Below are 22420 nucleotides of genomic sequence, written 5' to 3' on the forward strand. Positions count from 1 at the left end.
AAAGCCACGGGATGGTTTTCTGGGCAATCTGTGGTGCAATCCATGAGGTGGTTTTCTGGGACATGAAAGGTTGAGTTTTTTCCCACAGAGCTTAGAACCTCAGCTTCGAAGGGAGGATTTCTGCTGGGACAAGTTTAACATTAAAGAAGATAATATATGATTAAGAGAGATACATCAATGATTACAGGAAGGACATGGTAACACTCAAAGAAATAATAGAGAAGAAAGCAAACCCAGGATTCCATGGAAGAAATTTAATAGCCAAATCTAAACACCAACAAAGCAGGCTCAATCATCTACCCATAGTTTATGATTATAGTACATAGAACAAAAATTATTCATAATACCCTGAAGTTGAGACCAGAGGCGTGGAACTTTTGGTCCTCGAGCTGTTCTAACCGCTCGATCATTGGAGACGTCAGATAGTTCGCCCAATCACCCACCTCCCCTTTCCTAAATAAAGTGTTATTCGTAATGCCCGGAATAAGGCCAACTCCTGTCTTGTTCACTTGCAAATTGGTCATTGTCTTAAAACTACATAACTGTATTATATCCTCCACCACCCCAACTTTCTCTTCCTCTAGAGAGAAAGGTTGCCCCAAGAACTCAGCCAACTTCTTCAAATGAAATGTGGGATCTTGTTTCATCTCCTCATACTTCAAAAACAAGACCCTTCCAGGCCTTTCTTGGCTTTCCTTCCAATACCCCAACACATGATCCCAATAAGGACCGAAAGGCGAAACACCCTCACAAAACAAGTCGAAGGCCTCTTCGAGAGGAAGGGGAGGTCCTACACTCTGGGGTCTCAACTTGTTAAAGTAAGTCCACATGGATATGAAGGTATCTCTTGGATTACGACATATGTAAACAATCCGAAAATCCGATTGTATTGCCGATGGCGGTAATGAATTGTAAGGCGCGTGTGTAGAAAATAGTCTAGGGTGAGAAAGGTTTGAGAAATAAGAAACAGGATCATCTTCCAAGAACTTATATTCGAAGAAAGGGATAAGTGAATGGGAGTTATTGTTAAGCAAGGGATGGTTAGTGAAAGTGTAACGAGTGCGGTTCACAATGGCGAAAACGAGAGCCTTCAACCAAGTTGTACCCGTTTTGGGTGCGGTGCTCACCAGTACATCGGTGTTGTAGGCTTGAAATTGTTGATGGCATTCCATTACTGCTTTCAAGCACAGTAAAGGATACCAAAAGCCTTGGTATTGGTAGATATGGGGTCCGAACCACCCATTCCCTTTTGGGAGAGAGGAGACTAGTCCCTCCCATTTTTTGCTTATTTGTTCTTCATTTTCAGGCAAGTTAGTGGCTGGAATTTGGGATGTAGCCATGAAGAAGATGGGAGTTGAAGGATCTAAGTTATGATTAGTGTCCTCACAGGATTTTGATAGCTTTGGCTACATGAAAGCATATTTATGTATCTCCAATAGACCTGGCAAAACCGACCCATGCCCGCGGGTTGACCCGGCCCACCCGCAAATTTGCGGGCACGGGTCTGGGTTTTAGTGACCCGCCAAAATTTGACCCGCGGGCAACCCAACCTGCAAAAACATGGGTTGGGCCGGGTCAACCCGCGGGTACCCGCGGGCACCCGCATTTTAAAGTAATTTTTAAGAATTTATTGGAGAATGTTATCAGCTCTTGGAAAATCATCAGATGTAAATGATTTTTGGAGTATAACCTATTTTGCCTATGGCCCATCTAATGGACGGTTTGGATCATCCGATGGTATGGGCCATACCATACCTTTAAAAAAGTGAGAGTGCCCTCAGCAGTGTTGGTAACATTTCGTTTTTTTTTTTTTAAAGCTGTGCAAAGATGCGGACAGAGGGAGGTTTCTAGCAAAAGAAAAAGTAAAAAAAACGTAATCATTACACAAAAGAAAAGTAAATAAGTGAGTTATAAAGTTTTTGATGAAAAATTATATAAATGGTTATGTAATTATAAAATAACGAGAAAAATACGACAAACATGTGTAGAGTTATTACAATTACGGGAAAAACTTGGGTGCGGTCAAATCACGTCAAATCAGGAGAATTTAAATCCCATATTATATTTGCTTATAATTGCGGGTGACCCGCGGGTTAACCCGGCCCACCCGAGGGCCGCGCGGGTCATCAAATTTCTGACCCGCAAAAATGCGGGTCACCAAAATTCTGACCCGTGTGACCCGCACCCGCACCACCCGCGGGTTGACCCGGCCCGACCCACCCGTTTGCCAGGTCTAATCTCCAAGAAGCAGCTCACATTAAATTCTTGCTGCAGTGGGACCATGATCTTCACCCAATCTTTGACGGATCTTCGTTGTGTATCTTTTTTGTATTTTGTCCTCTTAATCTATTAAATTACATACCTACCGAAGAAGATAAGGCAAATGTGGCATGATGGTAAGTGGCCCATGTATTATGATTTTGTCAGTTGATCTGGTGGCACAGCTTTATGATATAGTGGAAAACAGCAGAACAATCCTAATCATTCCATCATATCACGAAGGATATGGATTTTTTTTCTACTTGAATCTTTTTCTTTGATTTTTACCTCTTGATTTTCATAAGATTAATCCATACTTTTTGCTAGGGCTGCAACTCGGGTCGGGTTTTGGAGAACCCAACCCTACCCGAGAAATATCTCGGGTCGGGTTTTTTTTCGGAAAACCCACGATTCCCAAACCCGGCCGTACCCATGATAAATCTTAAGTCGGGTCAGGTCGTGTTTTTTCACGTTGAGGCAATTTTTTAAGGAAAACTCTTGTTTGGCAAGGCAACTCAACTCATAGAAGCAGAAATTACACTCACATTACACTTGAATCAAACAATGATGTAATTACACTCACATTACACTTGAATCAAACAATGTTGTAATCAAACAACGTTGTAATCAAACAACGTTGTAATTACAATCAAACAATGCTGAATCAAACACTTGAATCAACTCAACTCATAAAAGCAGAAATTACACTCACATACTATAATAGTGGGTGCGTGGGTTTTCGCTTTTAACTTTTAACTAACAATAGAGAAAAAAAGAGTACATACTATAACTTATGTAACTCAGGTCGGGTCGGTTCCCTTCAAACCCGGCTCGACCCGAGATTCATGAAACCTGAACCCAACCCAGGCTATTTTCGAGTCGGGTCGGGTCGGGTCGATGCGGTCGGGTAAAACCCGGCTCGAGTTGCAGCTCTACTTTTTGCTAGTGGAATTTATTTAATTTTTGTGGTTTTCGTAAAAGAAGTATTCTACTTTGCTTTATTTGCAAAAACAGTCTTGTTTGACAATTTGCAAATAGAGTCGTTGCATTCGAGTGAATTTTGCAAATCAAGTTGTGACTTCAATTTGTGACCAAAATATCCACGGTAGATTTTTTTTAACATATAGAAAGACCAAAATGTTCTTAGAGATTTTATACGGTGTAAGCTCTTATAGTCCCTTATTTTTCAAAATGTACTGTACAGACCACATCATAGGACGATCCAAACCGTCCATGTGATGGAACACAATGTAAATAGGTTGTGACAATAAAATTATTTTCATTGGATGATCCTAGCTCTCCAATCTCATGTTCTATATGTGAAACGATGAAAATTACCTCGTAGAAAACAAAAATACTAATGATGCTCACCGGTATGTTTTGAAATTTTATAAAGAACAATGGCGAAAACGAGAGCCTTCAACCAAGTTGTCCCCGTTTTGGGTGCGGTGCTCACTAGTACATCGGTGTTGTAGGCTTGAAATTGTTGATGGCATTCCATTACTGCTTTCAAGCACAGTAAAGGATACCAAAAGCCTTGGTATTAGTAGATATGGGGTCTGAACCACCCATTCCCTTTAGGGAGGGAGGAGACTACTTCCTCCCATTTTTTGCTTATTTGTTCTTCATTTTCAGGAAAGTTAGTGGCTGGAATTTGGGATGTAGCCATGAAGGAGCTGGGAGTTGAAGGATCTAAGTTATGATTAGTGTCCTCACAGGATTTTGATAGCTTTGGCTACATGAAAGCATATTTATGTATCTCCAAGAAGCAGCTCACATCAAATTCTTGCTGCAGTGGGACCATGATCTTCACTTAATCTTTGACGGATCTTTGTTGTGTATCTTTTTTGTATTTTGTCCTTTTAATCTATAAAATTACATACCTAGCAAAAGAAGATAAGGCAAATGTGGCATGATGGTAAGTGGCCCATGTATTATGATTTTGTCAGTTGATCTGGTGGCACAGCTTTATGATATAGTGGAAAACAGCAGAACAATCCTAATCATTCCATCATATCACGAAGGATATGGATATTTTTACTAATTGAATCTTTTTCTTTGATTTTTACCTCTTGATTTTCATAAGATTAATCCATACTTTTTGCCTGTGGAATTTATTTAATTTTTGTGGTTTTTGTAAAAGAATTATTCTACTTTGCTTTATTTGCGAAAACAGTCTTCTTGTTTGACAATTTGCCAATAGAGTCGTTGCATTCGAGTGAATTTTGCAAATCAGGTTGTAACTCAAGTCCAATAATATTTTACTATCTGTGTTTTTATTAATTTTGGTGATTTTATATTTTCTAATTCAAATTTTTGGGTTTGGTTTAGGTGGTCTATTATAGCTTCTCAACTGCCAGGGAGAACAGACAATGATGTACATCAAGTTGAAGAAAAAGCTATTGGCCACAAACCCAAACTCCACAAACAAATTTAATATCAATACTACCAATCATGTCCAACTCAACTCTTCACCTTGTTCTGTTTCAATTGCCAAAGGAAAAGGCTATGGTTATGATTTTTCGGTGCCTTTCAACCAAGGTTCCATCATTTTGCCCAAATGGGGGTTGGTTTGGAACATAATTCAAACTCTATGACATTGCTTCATGACCCCATTCCATTTCCTTTGCCTGCGGCCGCCTTGGGAGTGTCCGATTTTAGCCCAAATTTGAACAGTTATAGTGTTTCATCGTCTCAAGCGGGTTCGGCTTCTTCGTCATCTCAAGGGGTTCCAAATTCTTACTCTATTCCTAGAGAAAACAAATGCATTTCATGGTCTGGGAATGGAGCTAGTGAAATTGATGCTTTTTTGATGGATTTCAGTTATGGGTCTTGTTGGAAAAAGTTAGAGTATGGATCTGATCTATGGTTTATTCGAACCCAAAAAATCTGCAACTTGAAATGAAAAACTCTTTCTGTTTGGAAATCAGAAATAAAATAGAACTTATCTGTTTGGTTGAAAACGCTTTGGAAATTGGATTGAAAAGAATAAGGCTGAGTCGTGCCACTGGTCACTCTTCTTAAGAATCGTATCCGCCCCCTACCTGTGCAACCGGGATTTGCGAACCGACGCTCCAAGATAAAACAGCCGAAATTGGCCTCAGTCCACGTGCACTCGCTGACTGGCCCACCCAGAATCACCAACAGAACTGTGCTCAGAAAGAACAGAACGAAGGAGGAAGAAGAACAGAAAACCTTGAGTGCAAAAACGTCTGTGTATTTTTCTGTGACTACAACAATCTGTCTCGTCCCCTTTTATAGACCTGAAAGTGTCTGTCGGGGAGAGCCACCATTAAAACACACCCTTAAAGGCCAGAAACGTTTTTTCTCACAACAGTCATTTTTGTGACCGTTGAGATTCTAAACGGTTATTTGCAATTAAGGTGGTGTGTCCATATCAAAACCAAAGGGTAAAAATCAAAACGGTTTTTTTGCAATAAAAATAACCTTTTCATTTAAACCCAAACCCAAACCCGGACCCGGACCCAGGACCCCGGACCTCGGGCCACGGGCCACGGGCCGGCCCGGCGAGGCGAGGCGAGGCGCACGCGCGTGTGTGTTTTTTAAACATGGGCTTGTGCTCTTCTAAAAGCCCAAGACCCAACAAATTCTAAAGCCCATTGAAAGCTCAAGCCTTTCTCCAACTCTCCATTTTATATGGATAAGAAAAATTCTCTCAAGCTCCCATGTGGGACTATTTATTTTGCCTTGGTTTAGAGAGCACAATGTTCACACACACATCGAGGTCTTGGGTTCAAGTCCCCATTCAAGCAAAAGACTTTTGCCTTCCACATAAGAGAGGGAAAACATTAATTTGAATCTTCCCTCTAAATTTTGATTTAAAAAATACTAACAATCCCCCACAAGATTCAAAATACAGTTACAGTTTTGAAAACGGAAGTATCTGAGCACATTAAAATAATAGAGCGGATTCATACCGGTGTCTTTTGGACTTCAACCGATATTTAGGATAAACAGATTACGTTACCGAGTACGGGTAGAGTTAGACTCCTTCAACCTTTCCTCGTAGGTGTAACCGACTAACCTGTCACCCACACCCTACCATCGATTCCTTGGTGATTCAGTCACAGTTTTGGAACATTTTGGCCTTGTTCCCCTCTTGGTTCTCATGAATGTTCTAGAGAATTACTCGTCAAATTCTCATAGGAGGCGGCCTTACTTCCACATTCACTTAGGTCAGTCATCAAGTATGCACTGCAAGTAACATACCACCCAATATAGGTTATGAACTGATTAAGAGCATATAACTCATCCTTTCTCATTTGCAGTGAACACTGTCTTCCAACATTTTGCACCTAGGAGTAGGGGGTGATAGTGTTAACAAACCATCCGGTGACTTGTTAGTACCCATTGAACCAAATTCCAGGGATCTCCTTTCACATTGGTTGGGTGTCCATCACTAATGATTCATGCTACGAGCTTTAACCCCATTCCTTGCGATGCCTCATAAACCACCTTGTTTATCTGTGGCTTTGTCAGAGGATCTGCCAGATTCCTCTCCGACCTTACAAAGTCGAGTGCTATTGTTCCCTCACTCAAGTATTGCTTTACCAAATTATGCCTCAGGCGAATATGCATTCTTTTGCCATTATAGGTCTTATTTTTTGCCTTGGCTAAAGCAGCTTGGCAGTCACAGTGTAGAAACACCGAGGGAACTGGCCTTGGCCATAAAGGCACATCTGCCATAAAATTCCTGAGCCATTCGGCTTCAGCTCCTGCTAGGGCTAAGGCTATAAATTCCGCTTCCATAGTGGAACTTGTACTACATGTTTGTTTAACCGATTTCCAAGAAATCGCACCACCACCAAGGGTGAATACATATCCACTGGTAGACACTGAATCTCTTGAATCAGAGATCCAATTCGCATCACTATAGCCTTCTAAGACAGCAGGAAACCCCCTAAAATGCAGTCCAAAGTTCATTGTACCTTTTAAGTACCTCAACAACCTAGTCAAAGCCCGCCAGTGTTCATGTCCTGGTCTATGTGTGTGTTGAGTGAGTTTTCCAACTGCGAGTGCAATGTCAGGTCTAGTACAGTTCATTAAATATGACACTGAACCTACAATACTTGAGTATTCCTTTTGGGATACCAACTCACCTTTGTTTTTCTTTAGGTGAACCTGACAATCTAAAGGTGTCTTTGCAGGTGAACTATCATATTGTCCAAACTTCCTAAGAATGTTTTCCACATAGTGAGACTGAGACAATATTATTTCATTTAAAACTTACCATATGCACACACACTTTTTCTTTTCTCTTTTGATAGGTAACCGACGGTCCTTTGTATTCATCTCAACTAAAAAAAAAAAAGAATATTTATCTATATTTACCGACGGTCAGGACCGTCGGTGATTTCAACATTGAAAGTGCAGCCATATCCTATTCAACGACGTTTTGTGAGTGCCAGTCTTATCACCGACGCTCCAAAAACGTCGCTGAATAGCATATTCACCAATGGTCAGTAACCGTCGGTGTACTTAACGACTCTCCAAAAACGATGGTAAATATACGTATCCAAAGGCCCACTTGGGATTTAATGACGGTCGTGACCGTCGGTGTAATATTATATACACCAACGGTTTCTTAAAGCGTCGGTGATTACCTTAACAGCAACGTTTGATTTTTATTTATAACGACGTTCATAAACGCCGGTATAAATAGTATCACCGACGTTTATTGATAAACATCGGTATATACATTTAGGCATGGTAGCATCAGTGACGTTCACTAAAAGTGTCGGTGTAAGTTACACCGACATTCATTGCTATATACACCGACGGTCATGACCGTCGGTGAATGTCCCTTTTCTTGTAGTGAGAACGATGATAACCACCACCCCCCCTCCCAATGCATGCTCCCCCCTTCTAATGTCTTCACTTTAAATCACGTTATGAGGGGTATGTGTTCACGTCAAATCACGTTATAAGGGGGCGCATGCGTACTGTAGGGGGTGAAAGATGTTGAGAAAATCCGCCGGGCAATCCGATCCAATCGTGTACAAATTAACAAAAAGTAAAATAAACCAAGCCACAAGATGAACACCAAGATTTGCATGGTTCGGCCAAGCCTACTCCACAGGCAAGAAACACGATCTTCCACTATAAAAAAAACAAAATACAAGGATTACAATGAATTAATCTCAAACCCACAAACCCGCAACCCTTTCCTTGCTTCTCAAACCCGAGACCTTTGTGGAACCAGATCCGGGACGGGGGCGCGGAGGACGGGCCCCCGCGCGAGTCTCTCTAGATCGTCCACGTGAAGGAGAGCCCCACCAAGGAACTCTCGAAAGAGTGCCCCTCACAGCATGAGCGGCGATGTAAAGTGAGATCCCATGCTGTGCTCTGTTGCAACGGATAACCAGAGATATAAAATAGGGTTCGTGCCTGATGACGAATGGGGAAGGGATTAGGCGCCCCCAATTCGCCCAAGTGCTAGCACCTGGTCTCTTATGCCATTTATTATTAATTTTGAAGAGTTTTGGGCGAAAATCATGCGAAATGGGAACGAATATCTCCGAGATAACGTCTAGCTAATCATGCATGTCTCGGAGATGAATAAGAAGCACACACAAAAGAAATGAAAGATATGTCGCCTAAGAATAGCTAGGTTATGAGTGCCATGCCTAATTGGTGTCTAAGTTCTGGTGGACAAGCACATGCATGTTACAGCTAAAGGTATAAGATCTGTACATAAAAATAAGAAAACACAGCAAAACACACAACACAACACGACTCGACACACGACCCGACACGACAAACCCTAGACTCTAATGCAATACTTGACTCGGACCAGGATGGCCATCCATCCTAGCTGCACTACGTATCCCGGCCTCGGGAAGAATCAGAGCCAACGTAGTTCGGTGCCCTATTCTAAACTACGATGCCTAAAACTCTAGGACCGCTATCCTAGACTCGATCCACTAGACTCGACTGATGTTTAAAGCTTTTTGTGCGATTGCTTAAATTCAAGTGGATTGTAATTTTTAGGACTCTATATGCCCTAACTAATGCAAGTTGATTAGCCTTAAGCTAATGCAGGTGGGCCCTATATCCTATGTGTATCTAGGCTGTGCATTCTAAGGAAAACCATGGGTTGACTATATGCTTCCTAGTCTAGCCATCGGTTCGACTAAATGTCTAACCGATCGACTTGAGGCCTCCTAACTCTAGGGACACTCACACGACAGGACACACCACATCAATACAAATCAAGACCGACTCCTAACTCTAAAACACCCTAAATATCTAGGACAGACTCCTAACTCTAGGGGAAGATTTTTTGAAAAGGTTTTGAAGTTTTTTGTATTTTTGGGAGGTTTTGAAGTTATGAAAAATGGTGAAAGTTGTGAGAAATTTTTACAAAAATGGTGACTGAAAATGGTGAAAGGGTGTAAAAATGGTGACTGAACTCAGGGTGCCAGCAGCACGCCTGAGCTGCCTACGTACCCCTCAGCTAGGGATCAAGCTATCCGTAGTTCGGAACAGATTTTCCTAACTACACTCTACTGACTCGAGATTTTTGAGATTTTTGATTTTTCAGATGTTTTTGAATTTTTCGACACAAGAGGACAAAATCCTATCATCACAAGGGGAGGACAGACTCCTGATATCCCGCAAAGGTTGGACAGCATCCTATGCTTTGCGGGGGGGATGAACAGAATAACAACTCTGCAAGGGTTGGACAGCATCCTATACCTTGCAGGAGTGAATAAAATCACGTGATTGGATGAGGGGATGGACAGAATCCTAACCCCTATGATGATAGGACAGACCCCTGAAAGACTGAAGGACTGACTCCTATGCTGAAGACTGACTCTGAAAGATGGAAGGACGGAATCCTAAACTCTCTATGACAGACTCTAAAAAAAAAGAAGAAAACCACACAAACGGGCCCCACATCAGCGGGCCCCACATAAACGGGTCCCACACACAGCGGGCCCCACACGTCAACGGGTCCCACACCAGCGGGTCCCACACCAGCGGGTCCCACACACAGCGGGCCCCACACAGCGGGCCCCACACAGCAGCGGGCCCCACACAGCAGCGGGCCCCACACAGCAGCGGGCCCCACACATCAGCAGGCCCCACACATCAGCGGGCCCCACACGTCAGCGGGCCCCACACGTCAGCGGGCCCCACACCAGCGGGCCCCACACATCAGCGGGCACCACACGTCAGCGGGCCCCACACCAGCGGGCCCCACACATCAGCGGGCCCCACACACCAGCAGGCCCCACACATCAGCGGGCCCCACACACCAGCGGGCCCCACACAGCAGCGGGCCCCACATCAGAGGGCCCCACACATCAGCGGGGTGTCTACAATCACAAGCAACTCAAGCCTCCAAATAAAACTCAAGAACAAAAACAAACATTCAAGAGAAACTACTTACATGGACTGCTAATCGAGTTTAAAAAAAATGATCAAAGCTCGGAAAGATTTGAAATCAGCAGCTTGATCCTCTCTCCTTTCAGATTTGCAGACCTCGGATCTTGGCCGGAGATGGAATCATTGCAGGAGGTAGTAAAAATCGACGGAATCCGATGATACTGACCGAAGAAGGGAGAAATTTGCCGGAGATCCGCCGGATCAATATAAAACCACCGGATCTGAGACGCTTGTGGCGTAGATGGAGATGAAGAAGGTGACTGGTAATAAGAGATGTGCGATCGGATTCCGGCAAGGAATTCGCCGGAGAAGATGACTGGCCGGATCTCTCTCTCTGCCGATTTTCTTCTTCTTTTTTTTTCTTTTTTTTTTTGGTTTTTCTCCTCTGCTCCCTTTTTTTCCACTGTCGATTTCCCTCTTTTTTCTTTTTTTTCCTTTCTTCCCTCTGGTTTTTTTTCTTCTCTTTTTTTCCTCTGTGTTTTTTTTCTTTTTTGCTCCTCCTTTTCTCTCTCTGGTTCTTCCCCTCTGCGAGAGAACCGAGCTCTCCTCTTGAGTGGGGAGACTCATCATGAGGAGAGCAATCATCATTTATTTTTTGTCCCCCTCTTGTCCCCCCCCCCATTTCCCATTTCTTTGCAAAATAATAAATAACAAAATAAAAAATAATTTTCAAATGGCATTGGATGCCATGCGAAAACCAAAACCACTCATTATGCCCACTTTAAAAACAAAGAAAATGATGACTATCCTTATTCTCTCTTTGACCACATAAGCGGGTCCCACAACAGCGGGCCCCACACAAGCGGGCCCCACGCAAGCGGGCCCCACATCAGCAGGTCCCACACAAACGGGCCCCACAAAAGCGGGCCCCACAAAAGCGGGTCCCACACAGGCGGGTCCCACACAAACGGGTCCCACACAAGCGGGCCCCACATTCTCTTTTGCTCGGATTAATTTCATTCATTTTCCGTCTGACCTCGGGATTTTATTCGAATATGCGGGTTTAGGGCCTTGTCAAAATGGGGTGTCTACAGATGCCCCTCTTTGGCAGAGTGTGCTTGTCGCGCGAATGTCAAAGCTGAACAGACAACACATTTTGACTGGCCCAAAATTTATTTTACAAAGATTGAACTCGTGGAGGGAACAGATGTCTCAGGGGTCTCACTCGAATTGGAGGGAAGGGATGCCTCAGGGGTTTTGAATGAAAAGGATTTTGATTATTGGCTTGATGCTCTCAAAGATGCTCTCAGAGAGACTTTCGTTTTAAAATTTCACATTCAACATGACTTAATATTAATTTGGTGAAATGCTGGACACATAACTCAGCATTCAAAACATATTGGTGAGATAGCCTCCCACCAGAGAAATAACTCGAGTAACACATCGGTCACACTCGAGTAACACATCGGTCACACAGGTATTCCTGACTCCGCACTTGGGTGACGGCACACTGTGGAACGACGGACCATGACTTGACAACAAAATAACTAGAGAGAGTTGTTGTCCAGCTTTTCACCAAATTAGACAAGGAAGAACAACAGTTGAATGAAAATTTTGATCAGGGGTCCATGGTAATAAGCCATGAAGAGCCTTGCAGAAAACGAGGGTCCACGGTGGTGAACCGTGAAGAGCCAAGCAAACGGGAATCGAGGGTCCATGGTAGTAAGCCACGAAGAGCCTCGCGGAACGAAATTTATTTATATTTTTTTATTTTTAGGAAACTAGAAATCGAGGGTCCACGGCAACAAACCGCAAAGAGCCAAGCCATAATCCGGGGTCCGTGGTAATAAGCCACGAAGAACCTTGCAAGAAAGATATTGAGTGATTAATGGATTAGAAAAACTGAGAATCAAGGGTTCATAGCCATAAGCTATGAAGAGCCAAGAAGTAATCGAGGGTCCACGGTGACCAGCCGTGAAGAGCCACGCAATGAATCTAGGGTCCATGGCAAGAAACCATGAAGAGCCCAGCAGAAAGGAATTTAGGGTCCACGGCAATACTCCGTGAAGAGCCAAACATTGAATTTGGGGTCCATGACAATAAGCCATGAAGAGCCCAACATGCAGAAACAAATGATATGTAAAAGATATGAATGGAATGACTATGAATAGTGGGTCCATGATATTTCTGGAAGGACATATCACGAAGAGCCAATCGGGGAGCATGGGTCCATAGTATACCTGAATGGTAGACCATGAAGAGCCAAGAAGTAATCGAGGGTCCACGGCAACAAACCGTGAAGAGCCACGCAATGAATCTAAGGTCCATGGCAAGAAACCATGAAGAGCCCAGCAGAAAGGAATCAAGGGTCCACGGCAATACTCCGTGAAGAGCCAAACATTGAATTTGGGGTCCATGACAATAAGCCATGAAGAGCCCAACATGCAGAAACAAATGACATGTAAAAGATATGAATGGAATGACTATGAATAGTGGGTCCATGATATTTCTGGAAGGACATATCACGAAGAGCCAATCGGGGAGCATGGGTCCGTAGTATACCTGAATAGTAGACCATGAAGAGCCAAGAAGTAATCGAGGGTCCACGGCAACAAACCGTGAAGAGCCACGCAATGAATCTAAGGTCCATGGCAAGAAACCATGAAGAGCCCAGCAGAAAGGAATCAAGGGTCCACGGCAATACTCCGTGAAGAGCCAAACATTGAATTTGGGGTCCATGACAATAAGCCATGAAGAGCCCAACATGCAGAAACAAATGACATGTAAAAGATATGAATGGAATGACTATGAATAGTGGGTCCATGATATTTCTGGAAGGACATATCACGAAGAGCCAATCGGGGAGCATGGGTCCGTAGTATACCTGAATGGTAGACCATGAAGAGCCAAGAAGTAATCGAGGGTCCACGGCAACAAACCGTGAAGAGCTACGCAATGAATCTAAGGTCCATGGCAAGAAACCATGAAGAGCCCAGCAGAAAGGAATCAAGGGTCCACGGCAATACTCCGTGAAGAGCCAAACATTGAATTTGGGGTCCATGACAATAAGCCATGAAGAGCCCAACATGCAGAAACAAATGACATGTAAAAGATATGAATGGAATGACTATGAATAGTGGGTCCATGATATTTCTGGAAGGACATATCACGAAGAGCCAATCGGGGAGCATGGGTCCGTAGTATACCTGAATGGTAGACCATGAAGAGCCAAGAAGTAATCGAGGGTCCACGGCAACAAACCGTGAAGAGCCACGCAATGAATCTAAGGTCCATGGCAATAAGCCACGAAGAGCCTAGAATGAAATTTGGGGTCCATGACAATAAGCCACGAAGAGCCCAACAAGAATAACAAGTAATGGAGATGAATGAAATGAGCATGGAGAGCGGGTCCATGATATATCCTAAAGGACAGATCACGAAGAGCCATTCAGGGAGCAAGGGTCCATGATGTGCCTGCCTGACAAACCACGAAGAGCCTTGGAAGGACAGTGATATTGCTGAGAATTGATTGATTTCGAATGATGATTTTTTTTTTTTTAGACTGATTGCCTCTTGCCGAGGAAATTGGGAGTATGAGTTCCTTGCTGAGAATTGGACTCAGATAACTTGCAGGGATTTGGATATTGACCATTTTTTCTGATTTTGCCGGGGATTGAAGGCTGCGCGAGCAAATTCTAGACTCCGCTTGGGAAACTGATTTTCTTAGAGAATTGACTCTTCTGAAGAGAGGACTCAACTGAGGAGTTTAGAGGTTAGGCTTGAGATGTGCTTGTACCCCTCTTATCCTTACTTGCTTGAGACATTGTTACTGATTGCCTTTGTGCGCTTGACATCTTTTATGACGCAAGTCATAAAAGATGCCCCTAGTATATTGTGTTTCCATGACAGGAGTTTTAAGAAGGCAAGACAATGATGGTTGAAGAAAAGATGTTTCGTTTCATGAAGGCTTGAGGATGCAAAGTTTTTTTTTTTTTTTTTTTTTTTTATGGAGAGAATAGGACAATAACCATGATGGCTGAGTCTGAAAATCTCTTCTTTCGCATGGCTCACTTTTGGAGGCTTAAGGTCTCGGGTAGGTTTGAACAAGATGTCTCCCGCCCCTTCTGATACCTAAACCAGGATTTACTCTGAATTTTCTTCGCATTTTGGAGGACACACTCCCATTCTTCCAGCACCTGACAGTTTGGACTTTGCAAGGAAAGGGAACACAAATATGAAGGAGGAACAGATTTCCAAGGACTCAATCAAAGAAGACTCTTACTGCTCGAAGGACTCGACTCGCTTTCGACTTCGCTCTTGGATCTGATGTGTCATTTTTTAAGGGTATGGCTTAGTCACTCTTAGAGTATTTCGAAGACCGTGTCAAGAGGCACTACTCTCCTTTTTCGGTGTTTAGGTCATGGTTATTATCCCTTTTGGATTGCTCGGTTTCAATGCCCCAGTTTAGAGGAATGTTAAAGTAAGCTTGCTGGCACTACTTGGACCCCGAGATTTTACGCTGGTTGAAGGCTGTTTCTCCATCTCAATGATTCGCTTTTTTGTTGGAAGTCATTGCCATTGATCAGATTGCCTTTTCAGGTTTTCAATCTGACGGACCGCTTGCCCTAACTTTTGCCTGGTTCGCCCTTTTGGGTTTTCAATCCAGCGGGCCTGCTACCCTAACTTTTGCCTAAGCTGACTTTTCAGTTGTCAACTTAGCGGGTGAATGACCCTAAATTTTGCCTAGACCGCCCTCTCGGGTTTTCAACCTAGCGGGTCTTCAAACTCCATCATTTTTTCTTCTTGACTTTGAACCTCTGCTTGTTCACCAGAAGGACTTTCTAGGCGGGCTTGGGTTCAAAAGGGTTAGATATCGGAAGTTCAAACGATTTGGATCGAATCTGGTCTTGCCAGACTACCTACGTACCCCAAAAATGGAGGATCAGATCCGCGTAGTTCGCTTAGGTTTGGAACAGAATGATTTGGCTTTTAAGCTCAAAGGTTGAAAGGGAATAATTTGACTTTTATCCCAAAGGTTGAAAGGGAATAATTTGACTTTTATCCCAAAGGTTGAAAGGGAATAATTTGATTTTTATCCCAAAGGTTGACCGAACCTGAATTGATCAGGTTGCCTACGTACCCCCGAAGAGTTGGGGATCAGGTCCGCGTAGTTCGGGTCGAAATGCCCCTGGTTTGCGGGTGTTTGAAAAGAATGTTTGATTTTGTTGAGGCTCGAAGGTGTTCGCAAAAGGATTTTTTTTGAACTTGGGATTTTTGGCGTTTAAGGCTCAGGCGTCCAAGGATGGCCTTCTGATGTTTTGGCATACAAGCTTTTTGAATGGCTAAGGTTCAATGGCTTTGAACTTTTTTTTTTTTTAGGAGTCTGGCGGCATTTCCTGGCAAGACTTCATCTGCACTGTGCAAGCTAGACTGATTGAATTCCCACTTTGTCTTTAGGATCTTGCACTGATATTCGGGATTCTACGACTCTGGGTCTTCTCTGAATGCTGAAGATTTTTTTGAAATTTTCAATCCATTTATCGACTCTGCTTCCTGCGATTCTGACGTTCGTGAGGAGTTGACGTGGGGCATGCTCCCTTCTCCTTTCTTCTCCGGATTCTATCTTATTTTTCTTTGTTCATTCTGATTTTAATTTTTTTGCTTGGATGTGGGGAATGCCCCTACACCTGGAATGTTTTAACTGGAAATTCCATCACAATTTATAGCCCAAGCATTCTTCTTGGGGTTCATGTTCTATGCTCATGACTTTGTTGTCTGAAAGTCTTCTCTCAATTTTTCATTCATTGCATTTGATGTCTGGTATTCTTCATTTGAATTTTTTTTCTTTCGACCTGATGTCTGAAGCTGAGGGTGACTCACGTTGAACAGTGCCAAGGCACGCTTCTGATTTATCCTCATAGGACCAAGCAACACTTCCTTGAACCCTCTAAATAGGTTTATCGACTCTTTGCACTCTTCGGGAGATTTTGCCAATCCTTATTTCCCGAGTTTCGGATTTCGATACCACTATCCACGGTATCAATTTCATCTGCAAGTGGCTTTGCTCGACGCTCTTCCTCTCGTTTGATTATCTTTCAAATCACGAGGAGAATTTCATCGGCATCCTCGTCCGAGGAGGGTGTCTTAATTTGTTTATTAACATTAGATCCAAGAGTGAACATTTGCAAGAATATTGACGACACTGGAATCAAATGTTCATTGCATTGAATGTTTGAAGTACATACAATGATTTTTGACGCGCCACGATAGGCTCTCCATCAAATTCAACAAAAATTGGACATTGGCTCAGAATGAGAGAGACCAATAAACACAACATACTTAGAATTGATATTGACATGGTTAGACTTACCAACTTTGACAGGAGGGTTGGTATACACACTTCAAAACAAATTTCAAAGATGAGACACTTCATCGGAGGCAACGGATTGGTGCTGAAAGTTCAAGGACAACGTGCCTTCATTAATGATGATAATGATTGGAGAGAGCAATCCTGGAGTTAGAATCTCAGAAGGGAGGGCCTCTTTGGTTTCTGTTGACCCAGCTCAAATTGTTCTTTAGCACCTGACAATGGCAAGGCTTTCTCTGGTATGATGTTTTCAAGGAGTTCAAGCTCTGACATTTTTCTTTTCTGTTCCCAATCATTTTCCAGCCCAGAGGTGGTACAGGTAAAGGTGGTAAGATATATGAAGGGTTGAATTGGTGAAATGGTTCCCATGGTGGGTGTAGGAGGTGCAACACGGTTAGGTGTAGGGTTCTTAGAAGCACTTGAGTTCAAGAAGAATGAGGGGATCCCTGTCTATCAGGTCATGAATGTCATCATCGTCTCTCTCATTTCTGTCAAGACGAGATTTTCAGTGTACTCGGCCATCTGGGCAATGTGGGAGGAAAAGGTACAGCAGACTGGCTAGACCAAGCGAGTTTAGAAATGAAAGCTCTTTTTGACAGACGAGTGACTAAGACTCCTTTCATGGACACCACAAACACTAGGCTCAATGAGAATTAATCACATGGCAATGCAATGCGCAAGTTGAGACAAAAGGTAGCACCAATACATCCTTCCGTTGGGTAAAATCCGACAGCATAACAACTGTACATAAAGATGTGGTACGGCAAGTACATGGTTTGTCAACGAACCAGAAAAGATAATGATTTCGCTCAAGGTTTCTGAAAAAAAATCGGCAGCATGACAGCTATACTAGGAGGGTCTCAGCAACTAAACATGAAGAGTATGCCGTCATGGTCGAGATAAAGCAGGGCTCTCAGCAAGAACACACACTCCGGTAATGATGATGGCAAGATAGACTCACAATCGACATGTGGAACACGGTCTGATCAGGATCAATCAAATGATCAAGCTCACGGAAAACAGATCATGACTAAAAGAGCCAAGAATCTGATGATAATCCACAGAATGGATAGATGGGGAAAAATTGATTAGATTAGAAGGAAACCTAACTAAGAAGCAAGCCCTAATCTAATAATAAATACATACGTATATATATATATCCTAACCAGGGGCACCAACCCTAGTCTAATCTAGCGGAGTCAAGGAAGTCTCGACTCAAGACAGAGTGATGAGTGTACTAGGACCGTGCTGTAGCCATGTAAAATGAACTACCCTAGTCTACAAAGGGGACGGAGCTCCTAAACTCTAGGCTTGACATGTGTAAGCAACACATGTCCGACCCTTATATGAATGCAATATACTTGTATAAACATAGGTACTTCCTAGTTGGGTTTCACTAAGTCAGTAAGTATATACATAATATATAAAACAAAGTAGGGCTCCGGACTCAATCTATCGGGTACTATGCGTATGAAACATACTTAATATGTATAACAAAAGTACGCCCAATGTTATACATAGTATGCTTCATTGCCCATCGGCTGCTGTAGACAAAAGTACGCCCAATGTCTACGGCTGCAGCACCGGCGCATAGCTTGGAAATAGATTCAACAGTACCATCAGGGTGTAATGACATCCCAGTCGGGCACGCATTGAATCTATCCCGTGGAGCCAATAACGAAAACAAATAAAGAAATAAAGAATATGACGATGCATGATGTGCAGTGTGTGAATCCCTTGTTTTATTTACGCACCTACTTGGTGCCCCTGGATTTCTAACGATAAAGTTCCCATTTAACTTGGTTTTGACCCAAATTTCTTCTAAATTAATAAAGATGGCATTTTTACAGAGTTAGGCAATGTTCCAAGAATTCCCCAGCAGAGTCGCCAGCCTGTGGAACCAGATCCGGGACGGGGGCGCGGAGGACGGGCCCCCGCGCGAGTCTCTCTAGATCGTCCACGTGAAGGAGAGCCCCACCAAGGAACTCTCGAAAGAGTGCCCCTCACAGCATGAGCGGCGATGTAAAGTGAGATACCTCTCGATTCGGGGACTAGCCCAGATTCGAGGAGTATCTTAAACAAAGAAGAGTCGCCATCCAAGGAAGTGGGCCCTGGATCCCATGCTGTGCTCTGTTGCAACGGATAACCAGAGATATAAAATAGGGTTCGTGCCTGATGACGAATGGGGAAGGGATTAGGCGCCCCCAATTCGCCCAAGTGCTAGCACCTGGTCTCTTATGCCATTTATTATTAATTTTGAAGAGTTTTGGGCGAAAATCATGCGAAATGGGAACGAATATCTCCGAGATAACGTCTAGCTAATCATGCATGTCTCGGAGATGAATAAGAAGCACACACAAAAGAAATGAAAGATATGTCGCCTAAGAATAGCTAGGTTATGAGTGCCATGCCTAATTGGTGTCTAAGTTCTGGTGGACAAGCACATGCATGTTACAGCTAAAGGTATAAGATCTGTACATAAAAATAAGAAAACACAGCAAAACACACAACACAACACGACTCGACACACGACCCGACACAACAAACCCTAGACTCTAATGCAATACTTGACTCGGACCAGGATGGCCATCCATCCTAGCTGCACTACGTATCCCGGCCTCGGGAAGAATCAGAGCCAACGTAGTTCGGTGCCCTATTCTAAACTACGATGCCTAAAACTCTAGGACCGCTATCCTAGACTCGATCCACTAGACTCGACTGATGTTTAAAGCTTTTTGTGCGATTGCTTAAATTCAAGTGGATTGTAATTTTTAGGACTCTATATGCCCTAACTAATGCAAGTTGATTAGCCTTAAGCTAATGCAGGTGGGCACTATATCCTATGTGTATCTAGGCTGTGCATTCTAAGGAAAACCATGGGTTGACTATATGCTTCCTAGTCTAGCCATCGGTTCGACTAAATGTCTAACCGATCGACTTGAGGCCTCCTAACTCTAGGGACACTCACACGACAGGACACACCACATCAATACAAATCAAGACCGACTCCTAACTCTAAAACACCCTAAATATCTAGGACAGACTCCTAACTCTAGGGGAAGATTTTTTGAAAAGGTTTTGAAGTTTTTTGTATTTTTGGGAGGTTTTGAAGTTATGAAAAATGGTGAAAGTTGTGAGAAATATTTACAAAAATGGTGACTGAAAATGGTGAAAGGGTGTAAAAATGGTGACTGAACTCAGGGTGCCAGCAGCACGCCTGAGCTGCCTACGTACCCCTCAGCTAGGGATCAAGCCATCCGTAGTTCGGAACAGATTTTCCTAACTACACTCTACTGACTCGAGATTTTTGAGATTTTTGATTTTTCAGATGTTTTTGAATTTTTCGACACAAGAGGACAAAATCCTATCATCACAAGGGGAGGACAGACTCCTGATATCCCGCAAAGGTTGGACAGCATCCTATGCTTTGCGGGGGGGATGAACAGAATAACAACTCTGCAAGGGTTGGACAGCATCCTATACCTTGCAGGAGTGAATAAAATCACGTGATTGGATGAGGGGATGGACAGAATCCTAACCCCTATGATGATAGGACAGACCCCTGAAAGACTGAAGGACTGACTCCTATGCTGAAGACTGACTCTGAAAGATGGAAGGACGGAATCCTAAACTCTCTATGACAGACTCTAAAAAAAAAGAAGAAAACCACACAAACGGGCCCCACATCAGCGGGCCCCACATAAACGGGTCCCACACACAGCGGGCCCCACACGTCAACGGGTCCCACACCAGCGGGTCCCACACCAGCGGGTCCCACACACAGCGGGCCCCACACAAAAGCGGGCCCCACAAAAGCGGGTCCCACACAGGCGGGTCCCACACAAACGGGTCCCACACAAGCGGGCCCCACATTCTCTTTTGCTCGGATTAATTTCATTCATTTTCCGTCTGACCTCGGGATTTTATTCGAATATGCGGGTTTAGGGCCTTGTCAAAATGGGGTGTCTACAACCTTACACCGAGAGTAACCCAAGAGAAAACCCACAAGAGAATACCCAAGAAGAAACCTAATCTCTCTCTCTCTCTCTCTCTCTCTCTCTCTCTCTCTCGTTTTTGTCTCTCCCCACGAGAGAGTAAAAAATCTCTCGTTTATATCACTTAGGTTTTAGAAAAACCTAAAAACATTGCCGTTTTTGCATTCCCATCGAGTGGTGGGAAATTAGGCAACTTTCACAACATCATCTCCTTTGTAAAGGAAAAGACTTTGAAAACAGGATTCTGTTTAGAGAATAAAAATGGGAGTGATGTGATGGTTAATTTGAACTTTTTCACGATGCATTTAGTGCTTTTATGGAGATTTGAACTCCCTTATTTTGCCTTTCAGTGGATGTGGCTCCGATGAATGATGCCCGTTTTTTTTCACATTTTTTTCACAAAACGGGAATCAGTTATCTTTTATAAAGGTGATTAATCCTCACTATCATTCATAACAGGTTAGGAGAGTATCATTCCAAGCAAGGCTAGGGTGGCATTCAATGGTTCTTGTGCTCCTTGGCATGCCACTCAAGCAGACATGGAAGCAAGGTTTTAAATTTTGGTTTCGGTGTCAGTTTCATCCACCACCGAGACTGAAATGTTTCGGTTTCAGGGTGAAATTTCGGCCGAAATCTTGCAAAAATATGATTATGATTTTGTTTATTCTTTTTTTATTTCGACCGAAATGTCTAAAATTTCAGTGTCAATTTCGGTGATTTCGGTTGAAATTTTTGGTACTTCGGTGGAAATTTTGTAAAAAAGTTCAAAAATGACATTCTAACCGACATTTCGGTGAAATTTCGGCGAAATCTTGTAAAGAAACGACTTCATGTGAATTTTGTTCGGTTTGTGCCGAAACCGAAATATTTCAGCCGAAATGAAATGTTTCGGCCGAGGGGTGGATTTATCGGTTTCCTTTAAATGGGATTTTTTGTATAGTCATGGTAGGGGATGCACAACTAAGATGCAACATCAACCCACCAATGATTTTTAACCCTGTCAGGTTTTTGCTTATGGCTTATTTCCCAACCACCATAAAGATTTTCTACTGATGGCTCTACCGGTCCACTATTACCGCAAACCACCATTGGCCTTCCAAAGTACCAGCTACACACCCTCGAATCACCTTGGTTCTGACTCCACCTGATTCGATCAACACGGCCAATGCACATGTGTAGCTACCTACCCGTTGACTCACCCAGTCAACCTTGGAGAGGGATCTCGATCCATCCTTCCCAATGCAGGTACTGTCATCCTCTCATCATCGTCTGCAACCTGGAAACCTGTCTCTGCACTAACTACGAAAGAGACCCTACGCATGCATGCGCTACCACTCCATTTCCAACTAACCATCGAGATCTTGGAAACACTAGTCACTGTGTCCCCGCCCAGACGATACAACCCACCACACTTCTCTCCTTTCATCAGAACCATATAGCCTCGTAT

The 22420-nt window shown here is 43.3% G+C and overlaps 1 pseudogene; it reads right to left on the reverse strand.

Annotated features, from left to right (window-relative positions):
* Nucleotides 1-338: 338 nt before the first annotated feature.
* LOC143850139 (cytosolic sulfotransferase 15 pseudogene) lies at nt 339-1172 on the reverse strand (annotated as a pseudogene).
* Between the last annotated feature and the right edge of the window lie 21248 nt (nt 1173-22420).

The sequence above is a fragment of the Tasmannia lanceolata genome, unplaced genomic scaffold (assembly GCF_043159265.1).
Source record: "Tasmannia lanceolata isolate RefF3 unplaced genomic scaffold, GAP_Taslan_0.1 ptg000018l, whole genome shotgun sequence".
NCBI classification, from domain to species: domain Eukaryota; kingdom Viridiplantae; phylum Streptophyta; class Magnoliopsida; order Canellales; family Winteraceae; genus Tasmannia; species Tasmannia lanceolata.